Source organism: Bidens hawaiensis, unplaced genomic scaffold (genome assembly GCF_021521415.1).
Source record: "Bidens hawaiensis isolate Kalapana, Puna unplaced genomic scaffold, B.hawaiensis_p1.1 tig00032146_1, whole genome shotgun sequence".
Taxonomy (NCBI): Eukaryota; Viridiplantae; Streptophyta; class Magnoliopsida; order Asterales; family Asteraceae; genus Bidens; species Bidens hawaiensis.
The window spans coordinates 190,123-197,987 of record NW_027495463.1 but is presented as its reverse complement, the minus strand read 5'-3'; the positions used below and the strand labels follow the sequence as shown (position 1 = coordinate 197,987).

Here is a 7,865-nt window from a genome sequence, read left to right as displayed (position 1 = left end):
TAACATGAAGCTTATGAGAATAAAGATGACTTGTCAAAACAATTAATTTTAGTTTTGGCCAAGTTGCGTCACTTACAAACAATTTTAATATGTAGTGACTAATGACTAAACACGAGAAAGCGTGCCTTGACAATTAACACGTGCTTATTGATGTACACACTACTTTTTAAAGAGATTGATTTAAAGATTAAAAAAAACACTAAAACACTGTTCACTTAATTGTTCGTGTCCTATCACTTGTTTGGTTAAAGTTAAATAAACGAACATGAACATGCTCCGTTCGTGTTTGTTTGGTCCGTTTATAGACCTAGCTGCTAACTTGTTTAGACGTCACATAAAGTTACTAGTTTTAACCCGACCCATTTTGCATGTGTACCCACCCACACGTTTTGCCACTAGAATATAAAAATCAAGTGGAATTGTGGAAATAGATTTGATTTACGAGAGAGGCCTAGGTTTCAGCAATTCTACAGCCACTGGTGGAGGTTCGGTTGTAAATGTAAATGTAACTGTTTTCACTTGTGTGCTAGTTTGAGGAACAGTAGGAGGAGCTGATACTGCTTCAACCACCGCTTTACTGCCGCCTGATGGAGTTGGAGATGAAGGGGGTTTCAAACCTTCATAGCTGTAATAGTAATATTAACAATAAGAGTCTAAAGATAGCACTTTCAACCCAGTTATGAACGGGTCAGTTTGGGTTACGCTTTATGCATACGCGTCAAAACAAAAACAAATTAGATCAAACGGATAATGGTATAAGATCATTCACTCATTTAACTTTAGTATTTAGGGTTTTTAGTATGTCCACAAACTTATTTTGTGCTATATTGACAATAATTATTTTAAATAGTGATATCGTGTGCATAGGCCTAACTATTAAAACAAACTTGGATGTCACCTAATGGTCAATTTGATTTCGTTAATGATGACAAAAGAAAAAAAAATTGTTGGAAAATTGTAAAATGACAATGTCATTAAATTTAAAGCTTCTATCAAATCTAGAGTTGTGTGAATGACATAATTGTTCACGAATCTACTGGCAAAGAGTGACTTACGCGGTACAAGGAGAGAGAGATTTATGGGTTTCTGCAATTCTGTAGCCACTGGTGAGGTTCAGTGGTATTTTTGTTAAGAGATCACCCGTGTATTTTTGTTTATTAAAGCTCAATCTACTGACAATGAGCACTAAAAGTTATACCTTCACCAAAGACTCTGCTCTTTGAGTGCTTCGTACACCAGCTCGGACGTTAAATCCTAACTTCAAAAGCTCCCTGCACAAATCATTAGTTATGTAAAAGTTTCAAAATCAAGTGCATCTTCTGCTCCATCCTCTTTCAGAGTGTTTTAAATTTGTTATTTTAGTCTAAAAGTTTAAAATTTACCTTACCCGTCTCTAGAATTTCATTTCGTTACAACTTTCGTTCATCTCGCATACTCATTAACAAATTCTGGACTGAAATAACATATTTAACAAACCACATGGACGGCGAAAATTGTAACGAAAATAAACAAATATTTTCTTTGATATCCTTTTTAGTAACATAGGCATTTTGGTCAAAATCCCATAAGTACTATAAGAACAATGGACAAATGCTATCTTCGTAGAGTGTGGTTTTTGTCATTGTGGTTATTTCAGATTTGCTATTTCAGTCCGAAAAATTAAAATTTGCTTTACTCGCCTCTAAATTTTCATTTTCGTTACAATTTCCGTCCATCTTATATACTCATTAACAAACATTGGACTGAAATAACATATTTAACAAACCACATGGACGAAAATTGTAATGAAAATAAACAGATATTTTCTTTAATATCCTTTTTAGTAATATGGACATTTTGGTCAAAATCACATAAGTACTATAAGAACAATGGACAACGCTGTCTTCGTAAAGTGTGGTTTTTGTCATTGTGGTTATTAAAAATTTGTTATTTCAAATTTGCTATGTTAGTCCAAAAGTTTAAAATTTGCTTGACCTGTTTCTAAATTTTCATTTTCGTTACAATTTCCGTCCATCTAATATACTCATTAACAAATTTTGGACTGAAATAACATATTTAACAAACCACATGGACGAAAATTGTGACGAAAATATACATATATTTTCTTTAATATTCTTTTAGTAATATGGTCCCTTTGGTCAAAATCCCATAAGTACTATAAGAACAAAGGGCAATGCTGTCTTCGTAAATTATGATTTTTGTCATTGTGGTTATTAAAAATTTGTTATTTCAAACTTGCTATTTCAGTCCAAAAGTTTAAAATTTGCTTTACCCGTTTCTAAATTTTCATTTTCGTTACAATTTCCGTCCATCTCATATAGTCATTAACAAATTTTGGACTGAAATAACATATTTAACAAACATGGACGAAAAATATGACGAAAATAAACAGATATTTTCTTTAATATTCTTTTTAGTAATATGGACATTTTGGTCAAAATCACATAAGGACTAACAATGGACAACGCTGTCTTCGTAAAGTATGATTTTTGTCATTGTGGTTATTAAAAATTTGTTATTTCAAATTTGCTATTTCAGTCCAAAAGTTTAAAATTTGCTTTACCCGTTTCTAAATTTTCATTTTCGTTACAATTTCCGTCCATCTCATATAGTCATTAACAAATTTTGGACTGAAATAACATATTTAACAAACATGGACGAAAAATATGACGAAAATAAACAGATATTTTCTTTAATATTCTTTTTAGTAATATGGACATTTTGGTCAAAATCACATAAGGACTAACAATGGACAACGCTGTCTTCGTAAAGTATGATTTTTGTCATTGTGGTTATTAAAAATTTGTTATTTCAAATTTGCTATTTCAGTTCAAAAGTTTAAAATTTGCTTTACCCATTTCTAAATTTTCATTTTCGTTACAATTTCCGTCCATCTCATATAGTCATTAATAAATTTTGGATTGAAATAACATATTTAACAAACATGGACGAAAATTGTGACGAAAATAAACATATATTTTCTTTAATATTCTTTTTAGAAATATGGGCATTTTGGTCAAAATCCCATAACTACTATAAGAACAATGTACAACACTATCTTCAATTTTGATCAACCATTTCTTTCTGCTTGAAAATTATTTTATACAAATTTTAACACAATGAAAATCGAATGGAAGGTGAGAAATATGTGAAACAAAAAGAGGAGCAAACCCTATGCGAAATAAATAAATATGAATTAGTGTGAAATGATAGATACTACGCGAGTTTGTGTCACGTCACTATCTACCATTATTCGTCATAAAAGGATAACATTATGATGATACGTAAATATAGTTGCGTGTCACATGCAGTTACATATAAATGAATATAAAATTCAGTGTCACATGCCATACAAATATATAGATATGATTTTTATCTAGCATGATTATAGATTATAGATGTGTTTGTCTAAAAAAAGTGTACTTAAAGCACAACGTGGTTATTTAAAAGGAAAATAAGAGAAATAAAATTGAATAGTTGCTCCCACGTCGACACCGAGATGAAAGTTAGGCTGTTTTAAAAGATCGAGCTGAGTGATGATTATCCTCCCTTTGGGGACATCTGATATAATTGGAACGATACAGAGAAGATTAGCATGGCCCCTACGCAAGGATGACACGCACAAAACAAGAAATGGTCCAAATTTTTTTTTCCTGTTTCGTTTCCTCGTCTTTGCACATACCATAAGTTTTCTATTTCGTTTCCTCGTCTTTGCACAAACCATAAGTTTTTCGATCTTCTCGAGTCTGCTGTTTTTTGTTTATTATCTTCTCGTTTTTTTACGCTGAAACCCGACAGTTTACAGAGGTTATTATCTTAATGAATGTGGTAAATGTTAGCCATAGTAATCTTGAATCAACATGTTTAGTGAACAAAAAACACTTAACAATGATGTTTTTAAGCTCCTCATTATTTGAATATTATATTGTATGTGCATTTAAGATGTCGGATTGTCTGTGACAAATATATATAATTTACAAAAAGTAATTACATTAACGATCTTACATTTTTCATATCATCTAGATCATGTTTACCGGTTACAATGTTAAGTTAATCTCACATTTACTGCTAGGCTGTCAAATTTTCCACTTGAAGGGGTATGCACCCGCCTTAACATCGAGCGGGGCGGGTCAACCCACAAGATATAGACAAGAGGCTTGAAATCAGGATGTCATGAAGACACAAAGCCAAAACCTATGCGCGTGGCGCATATCACATATGCTCACGCATATCACATATGCTCACGCATCACATATGCTCACGCATATCACATGCTCACGCATATCACATCTGCGCGTGGCGCATATCGCATATGCTCAAGCATATCACATCTGCGCGTGGCGCATATCACATATGCTCACGCATATCACACATGCTCACGCATATCACATCTGCGCATGAAACATCTGCGCGTGAGAATAAAGAGAATACCTTGCGCATCCCCGGGATAGGCGCATAAAGGCCGCGCGTAAGCGACACACAACAAATGAGACAATAGTCTAATCCAAATCAGGATAAGGACAACCATGATTGTACTCATCAGACAACCTTCCAGAAAGTATCTTTTAAGGAATAAAGAATGTGCTGATGTTGACAGCTGCCAATGAAGGGTGGACAACTCAGCAAAGCCCATGTGCCACCACGTGATGGCACATGGGTCAGGTAAAATACCTTGGTCAGAGAATAATCAATGAAAAAGCACCAGGTGTCCTAAGTACACGTGACGCGAAGCAATAGGAGGAGGCCAAAAAGGCCCTAATTGGGTCTGAGCCCAATCATTGGAAACCCTAATACTATAAATACCACACCACCTCCACAGTTGGAGCCAAGAAAGAAAATATATTCTAAGTCCTTACTCATTTTCACATTCTTATCTTCTCCTACAATATCTTATTCTCACACCGGAGGGTTACCCCAAAGAGGACACCTCTGTCCCTTTCTGGGGGGTAAGCTCACCGTGCTGTTCGTTTTGTAGGTGGAAGAACTCGTATCTCGGAAAACCATCGGTGATATAGTATACTCCTACCCGAGGAACGTTGATCGTATACAAGTAAGTCGATCCACGCTTCTTCATTGGCGCCATCACCTGTTACAACGGCAACAAAACCACTATTTCACCAATTTTCTCTCTGAAAATCTTCACCATGGTTTCCGGTGTTCGAAACAGCGATCAAGTTCTGGGGGATAATGAGCTTGAGGATGTTAATGAGAGACATCAGGTTCTGGGGGCGCCGCGTGACGCTGCGCGCACCACCAGTAACCATCCCTTCAACACAACACCTCATGGTCAAACTGAAACTCCCCCATACGATCTCACGTTCCAAAATCTGACTGGTACAAAAAAAAAGGACCAATGGGCCCGGAAGTTGAAACCAATGACCCTAAAGAATGGCTCATAAACGAACAACGGCGTCTAATGGACAAATACAATGAGTTGGTAAAACACAAAAAGTTAGCCGATTTAACACAAAGGCTCGCATTTGATAAACAAACCATTCAGGGAACAACAAAAAAGACGCGCCGGAAGACGGTCATTCTGTTCACACCGAACAAGCTGATATTAGTGATGAGGAAGAGGTGCACAGCATGAGGAATACGCGGGATACTCATGTAGGAGGTTCACAGCTTCGCGCACACATGCACATAGCACCTGGAGCCAAAGCTGATATGGATCTATACACACCATACAACCCACAAGCGAAAGGGCAAGTGGACGTAACCACACCATATAGGCCAGCCATCTTGGTAAAACATTCAAAATTCGCTGAGCGCATTGCGAAGGCTCCCATTCAACACAAAACCAAGATGCCAAGTGGTTTAGGCAAGTACGATGGTACAACAGATCCAGATGATTTCTTACAAGGTTTTTATAACACTGGAAACTTAGAAAGCTGGATGATGCCAACATGGTGTCACATGTTTGCTCGCTGCCTCACGGGTGCAGCGCGTGTCTGGTTCGAAAGCTTGCCGACAGGACAAATCGATGGGTTCGAAGAGCTATTGGAAAAGTTCCAGGCTCACTTTGTACAGCAGCGCAGACACACGCGCGACCCCGATGACATCATGCACTGCGTGCGCAGGAATGATGAAACCATTGAAGACTACATAACTCGTTTCAATCAGGAATCTCTTGCAATTGGAGGCATCACTAAACAACTCTTGCGCGTGGCCTTTATACAAGGTGCGCGCAGTGATCAACTCCGCAGAGCTCTCGTGAGCAGAGAAGGCATGCCAACCACTTGGGCTAAGCTTATGGAAGCATCGCGAGTCTTCGCGCGAAATGAAAAACAAATTGCCCAAGACAGAGCAAGAGATAGAGGGCATCAAACAGAAGCACCACGCAACAATGAAAGGAGGGGCAAACAAAACTCCGTATGGTCCAGGTTGCAACAAACCAATTATTCTCCCGCAGAAAAGCAAGCGCAACAAAGTTCACCCCAACCCCAAAAAGACATTCTTAATCGCGGAGAAGGTGACAAGAAGGAAGGCGGCAGAGAGCCTAACAGACCTCTACCAAGAATATGGACTCCCCTCACCAAAACGCCTTCACAAGTGTTAAGCACAGAGAATGTCCAGTTTAAAAACCCCAGGCCATTACTCCATAAGGGACCACCGAACAGTGGCAAATATTGTGAATTTCACAAATCCACAGAGCACAACACCGATGCATGCCATCATTTGAAGGATGCAATCGAAAAGGATGTGAAATCAGGCAAGTTGGCTCACCTGGTAAAAAATCCAAGACCAGAGAATGAACAACCAGACGGAGCCTCAGCCAGTAAAAAGTTCAAAAGAATATGTGTAGCTGAAGGAAGAAGGCAAGGGCAAAGATTGAGGAAGAGAAGCGCGCAAATCCAAGGGGATTGGCGCGAGCAACAAGTAATCTTTCCAAGAATCAGAGGAGGCCCGTCTATCAGCAGCCCTCTAGTCATCACTGCACGCATCGCTCATTATGAGGTGTCAAGAGTCCTGGTGGACACCGGTAGTGAGTCAGACATCATGTATGAGCAATGTTTCAGAAAGTTGGATCCAGCAGACCAAGCAAGGCTCGAAGTTGTGAGTGCACCAATCTCGGGTGTCTCAAACGAAATTATTCACCCCCTAGGTCAGATACAATTCGAACTAACTATGGGGGATAAGAAGCACAAGCGAGCTGAAATTGTCAACTTCCTAGTCTTGCCCACCACTTCATGCCATAGTATGATCTTGGGTAGAGGAACGATTTCTCAATTCAACGCCATACCATCACCAGCGCATGGCGCGTTGGGGTTCCCAACACCAACAGGAGTAACATTTGTGTACCGAGATCATTTATGCGCAGTAACAAGTATACCTCGAGAAGGGAGAATGAAGCTTCCAGTGGCAAACAACGCGCCAGAGGAATGGATTCTCGACCCAAAATTCCCAGAACAAACAATCACAATCGGAGCTACGATATCAGATGACACAAGAGTAAGAATGAAAAGATTGCTCACAACGTATATGTCAGTCTTCGCTTGGCAACATTCTGATATGACTGGGGTTCCGCGAGACCTGGCGCAGCACTCTCTCAACACATTCAAGTCTGTAGAGCCAATTGCTCAAAAGAAAAGAGTCATGGGAGACGAGAAGGCAAAGGCCATGAATGAGCAAGTAGATGATCTACTGCGCGCGAATATCATTCGCCCAATACGATACCAAACATGGGTAGCCAATCCTGTGATGGTAAAGAAGAGCAATGGGTCATGGAGAATGTGCATTGATTTCAAGGACCTCAACAAAGCGTGTCCAAAAGATTGTTACCCCCTCCCAAACATTGACATGAAGGTGGACTCTGTGGCGCCATTTAAGCTCAAATGTTTCCTGGATGCCTATAAGGGCTATCA

The 7,865-nt window shown here is 38.8% G+C and overlaps 1 non-coding gene across 1 annotated transcript; it reads left to right on the top strand.

Moving 5' to 3' along the window:
* Positions 1 to 3,545: 3,545 nt before the first annotated feature.
* LOC143583145 (U6 spliceosomal RNA) lies at positions 3,546 to 3,648 on the top strand. The gene has a single exon (XR_013144105.1). It is a non-coding gene; the product is annotated as a U6 spliceosomal RNA (small nuclear RNA).
* Positions 3,649 to 7,865: the final 4,217 nt, after the last annotated feature.